This window comes from Eutrigla gurnardus (assembly GCF_963514095.1).
Source record: "Eutrigla gurnardus genome assembly, chromosome: 13".
In the NCBI taxonomy this organism is placed as follows: domain Eukaryota; kingdom Metazoa; phylum Chordata; class Actinopteri; order Perciformes; family Triglidae; genus Eutrigla; species Eutrigla gurnardus.
Genome location: NC_139936.1, coordinates 6,325,186 through 6,347,833, shown reverse-complemented (window position 1 = coordinate 6,347,833; position 22,648 = coordinate 6,325,186). Strand labels below are relative to the sequence as shown.

The 22,648-nt window shown below is 44.7% G+C and overlaps 1 protein-coding gene across 1 annotated transcript in view; it reads left to right on the top strand.

Annotated features, from left to right (window-relative positions):
* LOC311023251 (ras GTPase-activating protein 1-like) overlaps positions 1-22,648 on the top strand; it is a 389,455-nt gene that overhangs the window by 251,074 nt on the left and 115,733 nt on the right. The gene's annotated exons all lie outside the window — the stretch shown is intronic.

Genomic DNA, 22,648 nt, shown 5'->3' with positions numbered 1-22,648 from the left:
TGTGTGTGTGTGTGTGTGTGTGTGTGTGTGTGTGTGTGTGTCTGCCCTCTCATTCTCTGTCAGGATGAAGAAAGCAGACATGCTTCATTAGCCTCTCAATGGCAAGGTGTTATTAGAGCAGCCAACATCCCAGAGACACTGTTTTTTTGCCGCTCTCCCTTCCACACAGAGGACAGCAGATACAAACACACACACACACACACACACACAAACACACAGACACACAGACACACACACACACACACAAATCAGACCACCGTGTTTTCTATCTTATGTCGTCAATTTCTTCGCAACATAAATGTGACTCAGATGAACCAATTTGCAACTCACGCACACACTGACAAACACATGTAGGGTTTCAACACTCGCACATGAATGTACACAACAGTTTCGCAACACCATCACCATTACACAAAGTTTATCCCCGGTCTGTTCTCTGGAAGTCATCCACTAAGTGCCCTGGATCTGGCTGCTCCTGCGTCCCCACTGATAGGAGGCCATACAGCTTAGCACCGCCGAGCCGGCCTCTGCCACGCCAGTCAAGTGTCTGCCCATACAAGGACATGCCTTTGTACCCCCCATTCAACTGTCCTGTCCCGTCCTCCACCCTGCTCTGACCTGACCTGCGGACCCTTTGCCCCGCAGTCTAAATGCTCGTTGTTCCCCGTGGGCAGCGGGGAGGAGGCGATGGCCGGCACACAAAGTCGCAGCCTGAAAGGAAGGATAACGACACTGCGGATATGCACACTGTTAAATCTTTAGTTCCGTGCCGTTGCAAGATGCATAAAATCCTGACACTTTGTGTTGGAGGATGGGAGTCTTTCCTGTCAGACGGGATAAGCTTTGACTTCAGAAAGGCTTGTGTGCCCTTCCTGATATCTGCTGCTGTCTCCTCTGGTAAACAGCATGTAGGCAGTAAGACAAAGACTCAACACACACTTCTTCTTGCTTTTGTCTCACTCTGAATTTTCCTCTCACTTTGACAGTCTCTGTCATTCCCACTCAGCTTTTCTTCTTCTTCATGTTCTCCCTCTTTAACTCTCACTAGGTATCTCACCTGCCTTTCACTCTCCCTTTTTCCGTCTGCTCCCTCTCTTCCCTCTGTCTCAAGCAAAAGGATCCAATGACTGATACGGAGTGATTTTCCCGGGACTGTGGGGATCGCAGAGCAGCTATCAGGGCCTTTCAATCTCTCCTCTGTGGAGGGGGGGGCGATAGCAGTATCCTAATGGGCCTGTTCTATCAGCGAATGGCGGGTCCCTGCTCTGCAAGGAGACAAGGGGAAAGAGAGGGAGCCGGAGAAAGAGAGAGCGTATGTGTGTGTGTGTGTGTGTGTGAGACTGATCATTCTGACGCCTCCATCTGATAGCACTGGAGAGGTCCCCTGTCAAATGATACAGCACAGGCTCCCGTCTCTCTCTCTCTTCAGCTCTTTCTTCTTTTCTCTTTCTTCCAGCTCACATATTTGCCACCCTCAAATGTGCATTCTCTGCTCACTGATGTCCTCCCGTTTAGGAATAATTCACCAAACACACATCATTATTCACAAACATTAAATACCTACAACAACAAAAAAAAACTTAAATTGGTTCCCATCTTGCCACCTAATTTCCCGTTACACCTTTCCCATTTTAAGTGTTGTGCTGTAAATTCAAATTTTGACAAATATGTTATTTGTATCCCCCGTACAGCACAGAGACAGCTACTTATCCCCCCATAAACACCTTCCACCCACTCTTTCTGTTCTCACTTTGCAGCAATTATTAGGAGCTAATAGATTTGCAGTGTTGCCATTCGGTGATCCAATTACTAGGATCTCCATTAGCAATTAACTTCTAGCTAAAAATAACAATAATGCCAATTACATGCACACTTAATCACATAATCAGCATATTCTGTCACTGCACAGTTATTGTGATTACCTCTATGTTTCATGAATTGCCTTGCCAGAGGGACGAGAGCACACATCAATGACAATTTTGATTACATGAGAATTACAAATGCAACATCGTATGCTAGGATAATGAGTGGGCCAGAGAGGCCATTCTCTGGTTCCTAAATTGATTTCTGTGGATGACAAAAGAGGATGGGGTTTGGTTTTTGTAAGTGGATGGACTGTAAATTAATTGTGAGCACTAAGCTGACAAATGTTCATAGACAATCAAGCAATATTTTCATATTTGTCTGATTTGGGTTAGCTGCTCACATTCCCAGTCTGTTCATAAAAATGTGCCTTTAGTCTTGCCAGGATTTGGGATACAAGAGGGCTGGAAGAATAGCGTCCAAAATATACAAGGAGAAGTTGAAAGCTGCAGAACGTCGAGGCAGGCAGCTATTATCCTACTGTTTATAACATAAAAAGATGGTGGACAAGCTTTTATTGAGTTTAAAGAAGCCAACAGGCAGCAGTGAACAAATACTTTAGACCCAACATTTGATTTTCGGCTAAACACCTATAAACATGTCTACAACATACAGGGTTGATCCACTTTTATATGAATGGCTTCCTCCGCAAAAACAAAAAACAAACTACTCACATGAATGATTCATTTTTTTGGGTGAACCGTTTCTCTTAAAATTATGATCACATTACTCACTGGTACTTTGGGATATTCTGCTTTTTTAACTGGATACTCCCCAGAGATTACTTTGGTATTACTAATCTGGTCCAATATGGGACTTTCCCTGTCCACTTCCCAACAAATTGCCTTCTGACCCTGTATGGGCCTGGCAGAGGACCTGGTATTGGAGCGCAAGTAAAGACATGAGAAAATGGGGGATGTTGGTGTTGGTCTTTCCAAGAGGACGGTGGAAAAGTCCCAGTATGAAGCTCTGAATTACCGGAGGTCTTTAGGGGGGACTACTTTTCTTTTAATTCTTCTATTTTTTCACTTTATTGTATGACATTTTATGATGTGAAGCACTGAGTCTGCCTTGTGTATGAAAGGTGCTATCCAAATAAAGTTGCCTTGCCTTACTGTAGGTCGGGCTTTGGTATGCCCCCATGTTTCCCTATTTCTTTTGAACCCTGATCATGTGACCCTTTTGTTGGTGTCATTTGTTTAGAGTTGGCTGCATGTATCGTGAGTGTTACTTATTCTCCACCCTGAGGCTCGTATCAGTCCTCCCCCACAATCACGCACATACACAAGGGACGTCGAGTTATGATGCCTTTTATGGGATTGGAGGGATGTGGGGATGGATGGACAGACTAAATACCTCAACGATCCTCAAACACAAAGCAGCCTGTTGGTCATTCTGCGTCCCGTGTTTCCTTCTGTGCCGTTGCGTGGAGCCGAACGGGAATGCGTGCGTCTCAAGATGCGTGTACATCTGTCCGGAAAGCGTCCTTCTCCACCACAAGCTACTGTGTGTCAGCGGCAGCCATGCAGGCCCCCCTGTGGGGATTCTGGGAGTGAGCCTGGTGCGTCTACATGGTGTCTGGTGTCTCTGCAGTAATGACCAACAGGTGTGTTCTATTGTTAGTGCCTGCAGTGTACTGTATTGATGGGAGAGGAGCGCACACAACCATACACGGCGACAAGCATGTGTGCGAGTTAAGTGTGTGACTGCATTTAATGCGAAAACTCCACCGCTGTTCCTTCTTCTTCTTCTTCTTCTTCTCGTCTCATCAAAGGCGTGTGATTACCGCACCCAAAGCAGACGCCATGTCTGTCGCTGACTTGGCCTCTTAGTCATTCCTGCCCCGGGATCAAAAGACACTTAACCAGGACCGAAGCCTTTTCCCTGCCAACGTGTGGCCTTTGATTAAGGTTTAGCTTCAGACACCATGTGAGGGGTGGTTATGACAGATACAAGCTTTCAAGAGGCCGCCAGGAGTAAAAGGCTAGGGAATGTGTGTCATCTGCTTTCGGAATGTGGAGGTACAGGGGGGGGGAAGCATTCCTGGTGGCAGGGTTTGAATTCCTCCACCCAGACTTGTGTACAACCAGACCGGCCTTATGGTTGCATCTGTCCTGGAGGTCAAAGTGTTTGTAGGGCACGCTGGAATGTGAGCTTGTGCACGGATCTACTGTAAACACATGCGCAGAGGGCTTTCTCAGTCATTTAACGGAAAATAATTTACCCTTTCTCCTGTTTGTTTAAAGAATTTGCCCACAGATGGACTGATTCCTTAAACAAACAAGCAATACGTGCGCGTTTCATGTCGCTGCAAAAACCAACATTCAAATTATGTTGCTTTTTCTTTTCCTGTGTAATTACCCTGCTATTACACAAATATACTGGGTTTGTATTTGAATGAGGGTTTCCTTCTCCTTTTTTTTTTTTTTTGCTTTTTTGTTTTATAATGTGAAAAGTATGCTTTGTTCATGCATTTGAGCCAGTGGGTGTACTGTGGTGAGGGCCAGTGAACCAGGTCTGGGAAGTGGGTTGTGAGACAGACGTGGAAGTTGACGCTGCCGGAGAAGATGAAGTGGCAATGGGCTGTACGCTGGTGTGAGAGTTACAGAGGTGGAGGCTGCAGCAGAGCAATGTAATAGGGGCAAGAGAATGGCGTGGTGTGGTGGCAGCATCCAGCCACAGAGAGAGAGAGAGAGCATGTCTGAACATGTAGACTGGGTATACTTCTTCTGAAAATAGTAAGAGCGCTGTGGTAGCTTGCCTCTCTGGTCCAGTCAACTTTCCTCTCTCTCTCTCTCCCCATCTCTCTCTTCCTCTCTCCCCCTCTCTCTCTCTCTCATCACTGACATGTGCTGTCTGGTCGGGACACACTCCATCATTCAAAGGGGAGTTTATTAATAGGCCCTGAGCAAACACAGTCAAGTCTAAAAGTTTCCAAAGGGCTGTGCCACAGGCTAGAATTTCATAATGGGATAATAACATGTATGGATTATTACATATCCTCTTTATTTATCTGTAATAATATTAGCCCCAGCTAAGACATGTCACTCAGTGTGAGTGGCAGCTTGCGACATTTTATGGTTTGTCAGCATGGAAAGGTTTGATTTGTTTCAGTGTGAGGAGCCGGGGACGGAACAGCGAGGCCTTGGTGATTCGGTTGTTGATGCCCCGCCAAAGTGAGAAGAATGGGAGTATTTAGTCATGACTGTAATGAGGAACGGGCATTTGTTGTGGTTATTAGATGTCAATCACCTTATCCATCTACTCCCAAATCACCACTTGCACCAAGTTGATACAGTTTGACTGTGGAAAGGGAAACCTTCAAACGCATCCACAAGAATCAGAAGAATTTCCCATTTGCAAGAAAGCAGCAGGTTTGCTTCACCTCATATAGTTTGGGGTTTTGGCCTTTTGAAAGCCCCCTTCCATTCCAAATGAAACGACTTTTCGTGCCCACGTGTCATGCTGCGTGCACGGTTGCATGAAGTAATAGCAGTTATTTGGTCTGCATCATTTGAAAGCCAAGCCATTCAAAGTAATCCATTATGAGATATGAACAAAAAAACAACTTCAATGTCTGCTACTTAAACGTCTGCAGCACCTGTGGCTTAAAAGTGCTCGCAGGCAAAGTCCGTGTTTAGTTTGGAAGACATTTTCCCCAGAGGGCAGCTGATTCTCATTGTCTTAAACCACGTCACGTGACGTCTGAGAATAAGAGAAGGCCGGGACACGGATTAGAAACGATAAAGGAAGGTAAGAAACAGTAGTTTCCACATGTTCCAGACAACAAGGCGCTCCTCCATCATGTCGAAGCCACATTCAAAAACACGCCAGACATCAAAGGCTCTCTGTTTACATCTGAAGAAGGGCAACCGTATTGTTACATCTCTTCCTTTGACCCTGATCCCGATCTTTGCCACGGAATGAAGGCGGCAGACCACTGTGTTCCCCAGCCGCCACAGGACTGACCGCTGCCCCCACCCAGACAAACTAGACAATCCCATAAGAGCTGCCTGGATGACCGAGCCAAAGAATGAAGCACGCAAGTCCCAAAGGGAAGCAACCGTCCCTGGGTGAGACTCCATGGGTTGACTTGATCACAGATCCAGTCTAGACTGGAACTTCTCCGTGTGAAATCTAGTATCCCGATACATAATGTTGTCTATGTGACCACTACACGAACACGCACCACTGACTGTTGCCTCTTTGTATTACATTTAAGCACACACGGAGAGTGATTTTGCAGTTTATCGTACAGTTTCATGACATTGTAATCTTTACAGACACTCCGGCTTCAACGTTAAAGTCATGAATGTGGTAACACAGGCCAAGAAACGCACACAATAACCTGCAATTACCGCCGTCACATGATCTTGAAAGGGTTAGGGACAATGATACAATCCCAACAACCTTAAAGGTTAGTTTTGGCATTGGTGTAGTTGTAGTTTGTGGTTCGCAGTCAAGTTGCAGACATAGTGGTTATTAATCTAAATATACCAAAACCATACCGATGTTCATTCAGAGGGAAGAAAATGTTTTTGATCCTTTTGTCCATTTCCAAAGTTACGGAAGACTTTCCATTTGAGAAACATAATGAGAGCCATGCTTGTTAAATTGGAACATATATACGTCTATGTTAAAATAGTCAGGCAATTTGAAGACTAGCTAAGTGTGCCTTTAGTCGGGTTTATTGTCGACAGCAGGCCAGAAAACACGAGTGAGGTTTTGCTTCTTTTGCTGCTTTTATTTTTTTTGTAAACGGGGGCAAAAAGCTCTGTCGTCGTCTGACCACAGGAATCTGGCCATCCAGGCCGGCCTCTCTAATGTGGCCCGCCACCACAACCTCATGCATTCCAGAGCGCACAAACATGTTGACCAAACGGGACTCATCAATCCAGATTACTCCAGCACCCAGCTCTTAAACATCCACGCTGTTTTTCACTTGTTCCCTTTCACCAAACCACCTGCCCATCGGGCCAATATGGTTCTCATTAAGCTGACATCATTCTTAACACACCATTTCCTTCAGGCGTGCTTAACTATTTTCCGGAAAAGCTTCTGAGTGATCGGCCTATGATTTGGGGCCTGAACAAAAAACAAAAAAAATGAAATAAAAAACAACTCGAGAAGAATTTGTTTTTCCCTTAATTATGTCAAATTTCATTAACAATATCGTGTGAATAAACTTGAACTTGCCGTTTCTTCACTGTGCACCGACGCAGTTTTTCTTACAAACAATGCAGTGAAGCGCTCCGCACTGAAACACCAGCTGTCTCAGGCACTGTCAGAACAATTATATTCCCAGTACAGATGATAGTTTGCACTACAACTAATAGCAATATGTCAGCAGTGACGGTGATTAAGGTTGCTGGATAGGGTCAGCCTTCTTCTATCAGCGAGCGTCGGGATCCTGTGATGACTCTCACATCGGGGTGTCTGAGTTCCACCATTCCCATTCTTCTTTCAATTTGATAGCTAATCAATGAGGGGCCTGGAGGAGGACCAGCTGAGTTCATACGAAAGGATCCTAATTGAATCTGACAATAATTTTCACATATTTCTCTTGCTCTGTCTCAGATGCCATTAGCGACATCGCTGTGATAATAGTTGCCATGACAGCATGAGCAATGCTCATTAATGACCTGGCTGGTGGTAATGCACTGGGCAATATTTCCCTTTCCTCCTCCTCTCTTTGCTTTCTTTCTTTTTTTTTTAAACCTTCTCTCATTTTAAGATTTTTCATCACAAACATTTAAGAAAGCACATTGATGGATTTTCACATCTAAAAAATAATGCCATTTCCTCCAATATCATTTCAAAGAGTGTCTAAAGTGAAAAAATCTCTAAAACAATAAAATGACTTTAAACAAGGGGCCTGGGGATCGTTTTTGCTGTCGATATAATCCACCGACCACAGTCTCCACAGCAAAGTGGCTCATGTGGACAACAGCCTCCATAAGGATTCTATTCTTATGCTCCGAGCGCAACAGAGCAAAGTCGACGCAAAACAAACATCTGTTGTGGACAGGCCTGTGTTTTCAGTGTGGTCTGGAGCCGCTTAACGAGGGCCGCGGACAATTTCCCAAGAGGCTCGGAAGGACAAACACCTCCCCTTTTACTGAGGACAAACGTTTCTGGAGGGGACCGCGTCCGTCTGCGCTCACTGTAAACACGAGGGTGTCAGGAACCAATGTCACATGCCACTGGTGGGGGACTTCCGGCGTGGAGGGCCAAGAAGACAACCACAGAGGCACTCTGTGGAAAATGAGAAAGCAGCTGTACACAGACTCACTAACATGCTCGCTTGCACGTACGGTACGTGCACACGCGCTCATGCAAGCTCACAGGGCTAGCCGTCAAATAACAAAAAACTAAAACAGGAGAACCAGAAGATATCTATTCTGTGGATTTTGAAGTAGTTGTTCAGTTGCAGTTGCATTACCAGTATGACTAACTGTGTTCTGCCAGTAAACAGCCATTACATGTGCTGAATTGGGGAACTGAGAATGTCTCGGTCGGTTCTTCACGACAGGCCAGCAGCAGGAGAACGAAGCGTTTCAACTGACATCAGCACCTTAAAGCAAATACAGAGAATCGCATAGCAAATGTAGTGGAGAGTTTTAATTAAAGTGCCATACACAAAGAAATATGGCAAGTGGACATTAATAAAAGCATGATTTTCGCATCAGGGTGCAATAGTTTATTGTAATAGGTAGAAAGTAATTATTTTTAAAGTAATCATAAACATCAGGTTAAGTAGATTTTGATTTTTCTGTGCACTCGTGTACAAAATATTCAAATGTGCAAACAGGTTGGTACTTAAAAGAACATTTTAAAACCCCTTGAAAACACATTCAGTGTCAACGTTGGCTTCCTTAAAGCAACATAGTGTAGCGCTCCTAACGCAACACGCACGAGGGAGGAGATCTCTTGCTGCTTGAGTGGATACACGTTTGAACCCCTTTGTTACGGAGGAGAAAGAAACATGATGAAGTTGGCTGACGGATTCCATTGGTCCCGAGGCTGTTTGACGTGCTGCATCCTGGCAAATTAAGGTTAAGGCAAGGTAGATGGAATCTATCAGAGCTTGACTCTGCCTCATCAGATGGAACAAGCAGCTGCAGGGCATCCCTTGTCTCGGGTCCTGTCATTACACACATGCGTTTATGTACGTGAGCAGGCACACAGTCATCCATGTCTGCACAAACACACGTGCACTGTGCACTTTGTATGCATTTGCTTTTATCTGCAGAAAATGCGATGCACATTACTCACTTTTTCCCCCCATATACAGGACATACAGCAAGAAAATTAGCCAAAACAAAGGAAATTCTTTGTGTCAAATATGCTAAAGGGGCAACATCAATTAATCACCATGGCACCCGACGGCACGAATGCACTAAAAATATAGTAAAGCACTATATGTACGTATGAAATGTGATTTCAGATCCCTATTCCAAGTTTATGTTTGGAGAAGTGCTTTGTCACTGATGTTTACAGTATCCTGATGTGCCACCGCCACATACCATTATAGTAGTACAGACAAAGAGAGTATAATGATTCAAGACCGAGAGACGCTGTCTCTGTTTAAGAGGAAGTGAGGCAGGAAGTGCTCGTGAGGGAAGCTACTGCAGACGACGTGTCCAATACGCCAGCTTTCCTGTATAGTAACTATGCGTCACTAAATATTGTATGACTGAGAGATATAATAAGTAAAGAACATAATAAGAATACTGACTTGTCATATCACCCTCCGCCAATTCACACTCAAACTTGATATATGCTCAAACACACACACACATAAAACCCCTGATGTCTGCAGCATCTCAGGAAGTGAAGCGTTTCAACACTTCTGTCTCCTCGCAGAGCAGCTGGACAGACAGACAGTCAGTCAGGACAGAGAGGGGCTTTCCAACACACTCAAACCCTCCCAACACTTATAGGTTCAGGTTGAAAACCAGACAGACAGAGAAACAAACAGACGTGCACACACTCCCCGCCCACCCCACCACAGCCCCCAGCATTACCAAGAACACACTTCCCCTTTTTTTTCCGTGCAGGCTTCGGTACCGCTAATACCCAACACACCACTGGCAACCCTCACTGATCAGCCACCAATACCACCCACTGGAAGAAAAGACTCTTAACTGTTACTTAATGTGATTATGTTCAAACAAAAACATGTTTAATAAAATAGATTTTTTTCTGCAATGGTGAACTGCATGCGAGTCTGATGTAGACTGGTTTAAGATCATCTGAAGGGCCTTTTGTCTTGACTGGTTACAGCACAGGCGACTCCTACTCCGCCGCTAAGACTGTGCACCATGACAGAATGAGGACGAGCGTGTGGATAAAGGTTTACTCTGCTGCACTTATATAATTCTGTGTTTGTGAACGAAGATCTGCCCATTTGCACACTGTGAGCGGAGCTTAGTAGGAGCTGAAATTCATCAGTGTTTGTCTACGTGTAAACAGGCATTTGTAGGCTTAAACGACACTGCTCAGAGAGAAACTGTAGAAATGTCATTATTATTATTATTATTATATTTCAAACGAGTGGAACTCCATAAAAAAAAAGCCATTTCCAATGTGACTAGAGTTATGATATTATTGCGTTGACATCACAAATCGATGTCTCCGGCAATCCAACGTCTCATCAGTAGCATGCGTAGGCTTCATTTGTATGCATGGTCACATGCATTTATATCATTTTACTGTCACAACTATGTAAACATCATTAGATAGTCGGGGGAACAGCCGTTTACAAGTCCAACAAAAGGGAGCCACGGCGAACATACGTATCCCATTTTACTGTCTTTTGTTTAAGTGAGCAAATTAAATATCAGGGGCTAAGACGGGAGCAGAACAGTCAGTTAATTATGTCTAATAAATCTTGGTCCAAATTGCCCTGCAGGGGTGGAAACGGCTGCCGGGGAACAGAGGAACCGAAGTGGCACTTTGGTATTTGTTATTCTACCTTAACAGATTACGCACGCTGACTTGTCATCCCTCATCCGGTTGGGCAAGTGAAGTGAAGGGAGAACGTCAACGCGCCGTCGGTCACTGCTTCTGTTTACCTCGCCGTAGCCCGAGGGTAACAGGCACTAATCAGCATCCAGCAAAATGCTCTGTAATTGGCCGTATTTACTCTGTTTTAGCATGATTGCACGCCTGATTGGATTGTCGTATCCCATTCGAGGAAAAAAAAAAAGGGTCTCCCTCTTATTGTGTTTGTTTGTGTGCACATGCGTCTCTGCATGTGTGTGTGTGTGTGTGTGTGTGGCATCGGTGTGGTGCTATAGAGGGTTTCAGGACAGGTGGTGAAAAAGTATTGTTTTTCTTTGTTTTTTTATCAGTATTATTTATTTTTTAAACCATCAACTCCCTAGAGTCGGAGACAATAACAGATTATAGAGTTGAAGGCATTTTATTTCCTTTAACTCATCTCTGTTATATTTTAAGACTGATGTGTGTGTGTGTGTGTGTGTGTGTGTGTGTGTGTGTGTGGGGGGGGGGGGGGGGGGGGATATTCCTCAAGTTCCTCTTTTTTTCCCTCCTTCTCTATAACCACCACCTCAGTTCAACTCCCTGCAAAATATGTCACTCTGACCACAGAAATGTATCTGAAATATAAAAAAAGAAGAAGAAAAAGAAGAAATATCCCCTTAAAAAGTATGGTGAGGTTTACGGCACACATATGCAGATCGTGTGGGCTCTGAGGTCTGTCCCCTACTGTAGGCTACCAGAACACTCGGCTCTTTGTGCAACAGTATGTAAAACGAAACTTGATAAATGTCCACCACATACAGTGGATGGTTGGCGTGCTGGTTTGGGGGGTTAAATTCTGTTGAGAGATAGGTATGTGCCGTATCAAACTATGTTTTTGTTGAAGTGAGAAAACAACACTGCAGATTATGTTCAGAATCAAAAATTCAAGAGTTGAGTGGACGCAGCGGTGAGTTGTCATCCTGACGGACGCCCCGCAGGACTACAATGAGAAATGGTGAATTTCCTCTCGAGCTTACACGCGGCCCACTGGAGGGAAATGAGACATTACCTGCTGTGTTGTGTGCATATAAAATGAATATAAAGCACAAGTAAAACTTTCTTTTAGCACCACACAGTCCCTGTCTATGTGTAAAAAGCTGACCTTCACATACGGAGTGGTGTGTTGATAGGAAGCTCTCCTCTGGGATATAATTCAGGATAAGCTAATTGCTGGTCTCAACAAAAAAAAAAGGAGATAGAAAGCAGTAGCACCGCTTCTCTGGAGAGTTTCAAACATATTGGTTCATGAGGGGTTCTGAATGTTTTCCTCCTAACACCCTGTTTTTAGCCAAACTGATATGTGTCTTCGGGGTATTTTTCATACTGTCTGTTAACACTGCATTGGAGAGATGTCTGAGTGAGCACAAGTTGAACTGCACCTTTCCAGAGGCTGGCAAATGTTTGAATTGGGAGCTATGAAGGGGGATAGGTGGGGTATAACTGGGATTTTGCCATGAGGTAAATTGGCAACAGACCAATGATGGAGGAATGTCATAGATATGATTTAGAGGTTGGTTTCAGGGGTGCAGTGAGTAACCTAGACAGATTCTTACAGATCTTGAGAGGGACATAACTGCAGCAGTTCTGAAACAAGAGCGCTCAAAATCGGATCAATGAGTGACTTGAGGCTTACAATGGAGACAAAAATAGGCCATTGGTATCATTTGTTTTGTGAAATTTGTTTTGTGGTGGTTGTGTTGCGATGTATAGTTTGCCTTTAATGTGAAAAAACAGTACAGTACGCCCATTTGTTGCACTTTAAAGTGAAGAGCGTCGACTCAAAGACTGCGTAATGTAGTGCAACTAATTAAGCATACGCATCTTAATACAGAGATAATGAGGGCAATGAAAATTATTTCACAATACAGCCATAACTCTACACTCTCATGCAGATGAGAAACTTGTGTAATTACTTAAATAAAAACCTATGAAGTGGGCAATGAAGAGGAATGTTGAGTGGTCCAGGGAGAGTATTTACACTCATTTATTCAAATTAACCTCATCCAAGTGTCTCCCTGTGTCTGCTGTATGGCTGTGGTGTAATTGGGTTGTTACTTAAAACAGGAATTATTTCTACTCCGCTTTTTCCCTCTGTTGTTTTTATTGTCCCCCACACTGATGAAATTGGCAAAAGGTACCTGCTGGGGTGATTTGCAAAATTACCCAATTTCCCCCAACAGCCACCGACTGAGGGAGAGAAACTCTCTTATTTCTCATATTTTTAGAAGCTTCAATCACAGAGCCATTGTTAATTCCAAAAACAAACTTCTATTTAGTAATACCATCTGGTACTGACCCCGACCCCTGTCCCAGTTGTGTTGGCGTTGGGGGGGGGGGGGGGGGGGGGGGGGGGGGGGCTACTGGGGGAAACCAGTAAGCCACAATGACCAGACTTCTCCAAACATGTCATTCTGAATCCCCTCCGTGCGCTGTGCTGAGGCGTACCCGGGGTCCTGTTAACACTCCAAACATTCAGAGTCACAGACCCGTGTCCCCAGCCGTGCTCTTTAAACACTTGTTAAAACTTACACTTTTTTTTGCAATGTCAACAGCCTGAGAATGAGCCTTCTGGGACTGCTACTGCACTATATGCACTGTGGAACCTTAACGCAGAAAAGACAAGGGGGAGGGAAAGAGAGGGAGAGAGTGGGTGAGGAAGGCAATGGAGGGAGGAATAACTTTGTAGAGTGGAAGTAGCGCCCGTGCTCTCCTCCTCCCCCTGTCTGCTTCATGAAGGGCCTGATTGAGAGACAGAGCAACCCAAGTCAGAGCCATTCAACCGGACCGCTCCTACGCCCCTGACCTGCTGTCTAAACCCCTAAATTAGACTACTGAGACCCCATGAGCCGGGCTCACATTACCAGTACCTGTGAAACCTTGGCAGGCCTCATCACCCTGAATGGAAATGCTGGGCAAATAAAAGTAGGCTGGCCTGTCTGCACTCTCTCTATGCCCACAGATGGATGGTGAAAGGCAACATGAGCCCCCATGGCAGAGACTGCAGGAATAGTTGGTGGGTTTCCCCTCTGGGCCCCTATAGGTCTCGTTTAGTAGACCCCATGGAAAGTCTAGCCTGTCTGAGGAGATTCCATTGTCCGCTGGCAGGCAGGCAGGGAGACTCGGCGAGAGAGAGAAGGGGAGACAGAGAGAGGAAGAAGGCGAGAAAAGAGGAAGAGAGAGGATGTGAGATCAATCCAAAGAAAGAAAGAAAAAGGAGGCCACCAACTTAGCGATCCTATTTGATTAGAAAATAACGGGATGAGGCGAGTCCCAAGGCCACCGTGGGCGAGGTCCTACTCAAAGAGGTCTGGGATAGCGGGGAGAAATCCCTCGTTCTGTGAAAACGGTGGCAGCGGTGAGACTGGAACTGGACATGTGCTAAGCCACCCAGCCAAGTCCTTCTACACTTTCAAGCCCTATGATGTTATTCCATTACGTCATACACACACACATATGTACACACACACACACACACACACACACACACACACACACATATGTACACACACACTCACACTCAGCTGGCTATTGTCTTTCATACATAACAAGGTTGGAAGGGCTCGCAGACACCCAGATTCAGAGCAGGTGAGATCACTGGTGTGTGTGTGTGTGTGTGTGTGTGTGTGTGTGTGTGTGTGTGTGTGTGTGTGTGTGTGTGTGTTTATAGGCACTGGCCACGTAGGCAAGGGGTCCTCAGTTGGAGACTGAGAGGGAGTCATGGCGGGGGGTAGATTAGCACATACCCAACGGAGTGACCAACAAGAAAAAGCCTTTATGGTGGACGTAATAGCACAGACTCAAAATTGCCCCTACAGCCAGCAGCACATTTAGGCAGCAAAAATTGGCCACTACTTACAGTATATATACACACATCAAATCAGGTACTTTCTGTAACTCTTTCCTTTCTCATTCGTTTCTTTTTTCATCCCCGATGTGATGAAGGAGAAATGTAATTCATCTGTGGAGGGGTTGCAGACGAGCTTCCTCTCCTTTGCCGGCACAAGGTGGCGGAAATAAGAGAAATGATTATGGAAGGAGAGAGAGAAAACTTAATGGGAGGAAATAATTTAGACGTTACAGTCATTTTCATGTCCTCATGTCTGTTTCAAATCATCCTGGAGGGGCCGGACACACTCCTCTAACACAAGAAAAAGGTTTTTTTTTGCTTCACGGCCAAATTGTTCAGCACACAAAAACATTGGTAATGTGTTTTAACACATTATCTTTCTGATTAGAAATCTGAGAGACGGGATCAAACAGGCAACACAGGAGACTGAATGCAGCGTGGGCAGATGCTTGATACACAGCTGAAGGGTTAGACAGTACAAAGATATGCAGTGCAAAAGCAACTGGTGATATAGTGTCGCACGTAACACCAATTACATCACCGTATTGTGTAAGAAAACAGCATACTGTAAAAGGAAATGTACAATGTGGGATCTTTTTCTTTACAGTATCACACATGCCCTCAAACCTCTCTTTTGCACGTTAAATAAGACACCCTGGAGTCAAAGCCTGAACCGCTTCCTCTGTCTGTTCACCCTGCCTGAGGCCCTTTGTCTTCTAAAGACCTGTTTGTTCACAAGTAGAGCACAGCAGGTGTTTGAGCAAAGTGCAAGGTGGAAACGTGGCTCCCATCGCTGCTGCGAGACTCATTTATTGAAATGAGCCTTTATTTATTTTCTCAACAAAAAGCGTTCTCAGGCTAGGGCGTGCAACAGTGTGTCCTTCCCATTAAGCTCGAGCAAAAAGATGCCAGCGGTGGGAAGACGCATCTCGGTGGGACGGCGAGCCCCGTGCTGCAGGAAAAAAAAAAAATTGTTCTGGAGCAAATTATTCAGCTGCACACTTTCATTTTACGTGTCAATAATGTGCTTATGGCTGCGAGGCACGGTGCATTTACAGTACACCTGCTCCTCCGTTCCCTCGCTACCAAATCCGTGCATTGTTTCCACAGAACCGCTGCCAATAATAAAGTGGAAGCCAATCAAAGCAAACGGACCAGTGAATCTTTACAGTGTAATTGGGGATCTGTGTAATCGTTAACCTTGGCTCAGTGTACGAAGTTAATGAATCAAATCAATACCTCTCTCTGCTGATCCATAATTATTTGAAAAGAGATGAAAAATTAAACAGGCCGAGCCTATGAGGTTATCATGCCATGCAATTAGTCCGCCGGAGGGAGATTATGTTACCTAGATACCATTGGGGAAGTGTAATTTCTCTTACAGATGGAGTTTTTTTTAATGAAGAGTGCAATTACCTAAATAGGTCAGCCAAAGACACGCCGCCGCTGTTGCTGCTGCTGCTGTTGCTGCATGCAGCTTCTCAGAGTACCTGAGAAGAAGCTCCTGGAGAAGAAAAAAAAACAAAACACACAGAGCACTGTGTGCAACTGCTGTTACCCCCTTCAGTATCCTCCTTGCTTCCTCTCCCTCTCTTTTCCTTCCCTCTCCCCACCGACGCTCCCTGGATGGCGCATCTCCTGCTTTCCCTAATTAAACAGCACGTACATAGAAGTCTTTGTTATGCAGAGGTTCAGCAGGAATAATGTTTTCCTCCAAATCAGGCTCAGGTGATACAGAGCCTGATTTGTTGTGGCCATTTGTTGACTGCAACATGTGCAGCAGCTACAACACAAAGTCTCAATGGGATTAGAGTGACACAGAAAAAGAGTCTTCTTTACGTTGTACTCCATGCATCACTGTGCACGATTGATGTTTACATTATTAATTATGTTTGGATGTGTAATGCCATCACTTTAACAGATTTGTGTCACACAATCAGAAAAGCCTACCACTGCATTAGCGTTATGAATATTAATGCTTGGCTCAGAATTACGTTTTTACATTGCACCTTTTATTTTACATCATTTATAAGGAATATCCTATTGAGATTTGCTGGCACATGTAAAAAAAAATGACAAAAAAATTAAATAAAATCTACTGATGTTACATGACTGGTGAGAAAGTTTCATGTTTCTTTGATTAAAGTCAATAAAATGAAACTGAATCCATTCAGAACACTTTAGTGGAAAGGGGTGGCGATATAAATTATACCTATGAAGCAAACCCCACAGACACAGAGAAATAATTGACATGAGAAGTATCATAATAACCCTCATATTTCCCTGACAGCTGCACAGCTGTATGACTTCTTACAATTCACTTAAAAGAAAAGGTGGTTACAAATAAATAAAGACATTTCACCATTATAATTGACACGGTTCTGTTTTCTACATGTTGGAAAACGTACTGTTGTGATTAGTGTGAAATTGCCATAACCACTTCAATTTAGTGTTTATATTTCGCTCCCCGGTTGCAATGAGGAAAGACACATAACGCACCCAGAACTCAGCGGGCTGCTAATTCTGAAAAATAGGAAACAGAGAGCAGGTACTTAATGAAACGCAGCTCAGACTACAAGGCGCTGAACTCGGAATGAAAACTGTGTGGTGTATGAAGAAAGTGAAAGGAAGAACACCCCTTAAAGGGTGCCACTAATAACCACATCTAAGTTTTGCTAGGTTTTTTTACGTCTGATCCAGAACCAACCGTGTAAAAGTGGGTTCTCTATATGCACTATATGATTGAAAGGAGAATTTGGCACGTGCTTTCCTCTCCTCCACAAAGAGCGAGTGACCTCGTGCACCGCCAAATGGCGCCTGCTTCAGGTTCCCCGTGTGGCAGGTGCCTTGATCACGATTCAAACAACTTGTCAACAAGCGGGCGTTTTCCTGAAACTTGGCAGTGACTCCACAACAGATTCCAAGTTGGACGTTTTTTTTTATCCGTGAGATACCCATTTATTTTGGTGCTGACCTGCACTTCTATATATATATAAAAAAAAAAGTGGAGTAGGGAAAACATCACAAGAGACCGCAGGTATCCTGTTAAGACAGTAATTTGATCGAGAGCAATACGATCTTTAAATGATAAGAGACCGTGTATTCATCCTGTCTTTTTTGATGGACAGGCTCTGCCCAACCCTCCTACACACTGACAAGTAGGAAATATGTTTCAGGGAATGACACTAGCATACCCTCTTACACTTAATCATTGTCAATCACTCGGCGCACTTGGCTCATTGGGTAATAGGAACAGATCCAGCATCGCATCCCCTCCAATCTGTTTGGCTCTCACACGGGAGGTGCATGCTGTTTTCATGCCTGTGTGGGATGGCTTCAAGCTGTTTTCTTATCAAAAGGCCCATTCAGACATTCTCTTTGAGCGGCATCGCAAAACCTCAGATCTCACAGCCTCCGTTCAACCACATGTCTTGATTTAAGAGGCCAGAATCAGATTTGCTGCCACCGAGAGCCGTCGCTGCTCAAGAACGCCGATAACCGGAGCTCTGGCGTTTCGAGGCGTATGTGCACACACACATGAAGCTGCACACACACCTACATCCCACCCCTTCACCTCTCCCACCTCACATAAATACCCCAAAAAGACAGATCAACGTATGTTCTCGAGCGCACTCGTCCTTTGGCTCACTCGCTCCTAAATGCTTTCACACAAAACCGCAATTTTCACATGGAAGCCGCCTTGCCCCTTCGCTCTCTTTGCAGCGCCGAGTCGGATCGCATGCTTTTTTACAAACTGAGACTACATCACCTTCCACCCAGGGATCCTCTCTAAACGCTCCCTTTTAAACCTCCACTAACAGTCTCATCATTGATTTTATGTCTCTGTTTTTTTTTTTTTCTCTCTCCCTCCTCGGGTTGTAAGCAAGCAAACACAGCTGAACCCGAACACCCTGTGTCCTGCTGTGTCTCCCTCAGGGTGTTCTCATCACAAAACAGCTACACAACATCTCGGAGTGAAACACCCTCAGCAACGCGGGCCACGGGAAGGCAAAGGTGACAGGAGCAAAGTTTTTCACCATTTCAAAAACGTGCAGAGCCATCAAATAAACCTCTCTCTCTCTCTCTCTCACAACATTCAGAGGTTGAGCAGTCACTTCTCCAAAGAAGTAGTTTCTCTTAACTCAATCCATTTTTCACTTTTCTTTCTTTTTCTTGCAATCTCTCCAGTTGCTGCTGAAGCTTTCTTTGTGGAGTATGTGATTGCCAAGGTTGCTTGGTGGCCGCCTCGGAGAAGCAGCAAGACTCAGACTCTCCACTTCTGATTTCTCTCTCCCTCTCTCTCTGTGTGTGTACGGTGGTTTCATCTGGCTAAATAATCATCATAAAGGTGTGTTGGTGAGGACGGCGAGGAGACTAAACTCGCCCCCGAGGCTAGCGAGTGCAAGTGTAAACCTCGCCTGCTCTCCCCGTCCCTGTTAGCTCAGCCATTTTTGGGCGGTCAGGCTGTCTTGCCACAATCACACGCTGGCGCCACAATTGCCTAGCCCCAACTGCAACCCTTTCACTGTGTAATGAATACATCCAGAAATAAACTTTAACCGCCCGTGCCCCGCTGCTTGCCCCCCGTGCGTTTATGTACAGAGACGAGACTGGAGTGATGTTTGTGCTGCGGTGCCCGGGATTGGTGGCATGCTCACCTGGCCCCGGGACATCGTGTGGCGACGGCGTGGTCACGGCTCGACAACGGGAGCAGTCAGTGAGAGAAAGGTGACCACTGACCGCTGTCACCCTCTGGTGGGACCTTTGCTCACCCCGTGGGCCAGGAATGTCGAGGAGGTGGAGAGATGACCAGAAAGTAAAGTGGCGCTTTTGTCTCCTTGAAAAAACGTGTGTTTAACTGCATGTTCGTGTGTTCAGATGCAAATGGGAAAAGGATGTTTGTTTACACAGCACATCTGTATGAACATTTTGGTATTCAATTCTGTCTGCATGTCTGTATGCATGTAAGGTCGGCCGCCACAGGAGATAAATATACCTGCAGCGAGCACACAGGCTGGAGTCTTGATTGTGCAAGAGGTGGTCGGATCAGAGCAGTAATTTTCCACATCTCCACTCGGCCAACTTGAGTCTACCTTGATGGGCGTTACTATGAGCACTGCATGCTTCCATGTGTGCGTTTGTGTGTCTGCACACATTACTGCTCGTCTTCGTCTCGATCCGTCTTCAGCGATACTCGCGCAGCTGTCGCACCTTCTCCTTTCCTCCAAATTGCGGTCATAATTTCCGATTATTTTATTTTCATCTCCTCGCTCCGAGCAAATAAGCACACCTACGAAACCAGATAGCACAACATTTATTTTGCTTTTTCCATCCGTAATAAATGAAACCAATTAAGCCACACTTTTAAATTAGGGAGGAGGCAATCCTAATTTTCTTCTTAAGTGCGGTTTCCACGGCAATCAGAGGACTCGGCAGGGGGTCGGGAATGGAGGCGTTGGGTAGGAGCGCACACAGCGGGGACAAACTGACTGAGTGAGAGAGCCTACTGCACTCGCAGCTGAATCTTCAGCTGGCATGCACTCTCCGTCTCACACACACACAGACACACACACACACACACACACACATATGCTGGAGCGCACAAACGCACACACACAGACACAAAAATCACGCAGAGACAGCCAATATCACACAAACATTTGCACAAATTCTCTCCGTTAATTTGACCTCATCTATATGTTTCATGGAGTGAAAATGAAGGTAATAAAAGTGTCCATGTTAATATTTCTCTCGTTGTTGACAAGAAGCGATTACGGTTCAGTCACTGATTCTTACAGTTTCCTCTTAATACGCGGCACAGTGCGTCGGTTGATTTCTGCGAGACATCATCGTATATGTGGAAACTTGTGCTTATTTTCCTGTGCATGCATTTGTCTCCGGGCAAATGTGGATGTAACAGCTTCCTCAAACCGTTAACTGGGGAAATATTTACGATTCCAGTCAGAACATTAAGGAACTTGGCCCTGTGTCATTGTTTTTTTGTCATGTCTGACTGGATTCTCCCTTTTGCATGGGCTGCGATTTTAGCAGATTCTAGAAAAAACCACAAAGCAGAATTAAGAAATGTTGATTTCTACACGTCACATTTATCTGTATTACTTAATGTAGGAGAGCAAGTGAAAGTCTATTTCACCTGAAATGAAGAAGACAAGAGAACGTGGACAGGGAGAAAGAAATGTCAAAATTTCACTTGCAAAACTTGAAGCATGTGTGTATAGAATAAAGCCCGGTGTTATATCAGATTCAAGTTCTGCTAAATTAATAAACAAACTAGATAAATAAATGAGAGCTGCACAAATAAACAGGCAGACAAGTAGACTGGCCTGTTAGGAGTATTTATAGATGAGTTTGGCAGCTCTAACAGGAAGCTCAGAGCTTGTAATTGAAGATGTCCTATAGTCTGGAGCGACACTCACTGATCCAAAATGCACCTTTTAGCCATTTTCTGTTTGGTGTCACTCCGTCATTGGAAAATAAAATGTCCTTTAAGCAACCCATCACCATGATATTTACCGTAATTAGAGGAATGTTCAAAGCGGAATAAAATCCAACTGACAGCTGCATTCATTAGTGTGCAGTGATTTAGAATGTGTGACATCTTAAAACATTTCACTTAAAAAGGCAGAGCAGACATGGGAGAATGTGTTGTTAATATTTGGGTTTTTTATTCTTTTTGATGGTGAACAGAGGAGGGGTAAAAATGTAATTGGCACGTAAATGTCTAATGGTATAACATTTGAACCCATAGAAAATAAAAAATGAAGTAATTGTTATGATTATGGTACAGATTTGTCTGTTTTGATCTGAAAGCTATTGTTTGCTCATGTGAAAATAAACACTGCACCGTTAATGACTCAGCGATGAGCTTTACTTAAGAAGAAAAGAACATGAAGAAAACTGTAAATATTGAGATGGCATGATGTGTCGTTGCCCGCTATTTCAAACTTCCAGGATTACTGATAAAGATGGCCAAGCTTTTTGAACAGAAGACTCAAAGATTCCAAATCCAACTTTACTTTTGCAACTCAACAGAACTTCCCCTGTAAACTTTCCTCTTGTACATGGCTTTGATACCTCCAATTCCTCTAGTCTAGCAGGCACTTTGCTCTTTTGTTGAAAAAAAAAAAAAAAAAAAAGGCAACGAAAGAATGAAAAGGTGGGATTCAATCCGTCGCATCGGAGCCGGCGTAGCCATTTCATAGTTTGAGAGAGCAGCGAAGAAGTCGGAGCTCAGACACAACAGTTGTTAGTCAAATACAGAAGTGTTCCACAGGCACAAGGATGGAGAGACGGAGGGGAGGAAAGGGAGAGAGAGAGAGAGAGAGGGGGGGGAGGCATCGAGAAAGAGAGGGATGAAAAGAAAAAGAAAGAGCGCAGGCCTCCCTCAGAACTGTATTCACGGAGTCTGGCTCTTTCAGGTTCATCTCTCATTACTCCTGGGTGCTCTCTCAAGCTTAGCGGAAATGGATTATGCTACACAAAGAAAGGAATAATCATCCTATTCTCCTCCTCCTCTGATAAACACACGCGTAGGTGCACAGGACACACACACACACACGCACGCACACACACTCTTCCAGTCTGTTGTTTTGACGTACACACTGACGTACACACACCGAGTGAGCCAAGCTTTATGTGGCTGTGAGTCGCTGAGTGTGGTACTCGTTCTCTTCGCTGCATGCCAGGGGACTCGTCAATTATCTCCCCAAACGCACCCAGTCCTCGGGGGGAAAAGGCGGTGAGGGAGACGTCCCTGTTTTTGAGGGAACCTGGAGTTTGCAACATTCAGTTGAGTGACAATACATTCACGCTCTAATTCTAGGCTAGCAGATGTAATGTTTTTTTTTCCCCTCACTCTCTCTCTCTCTC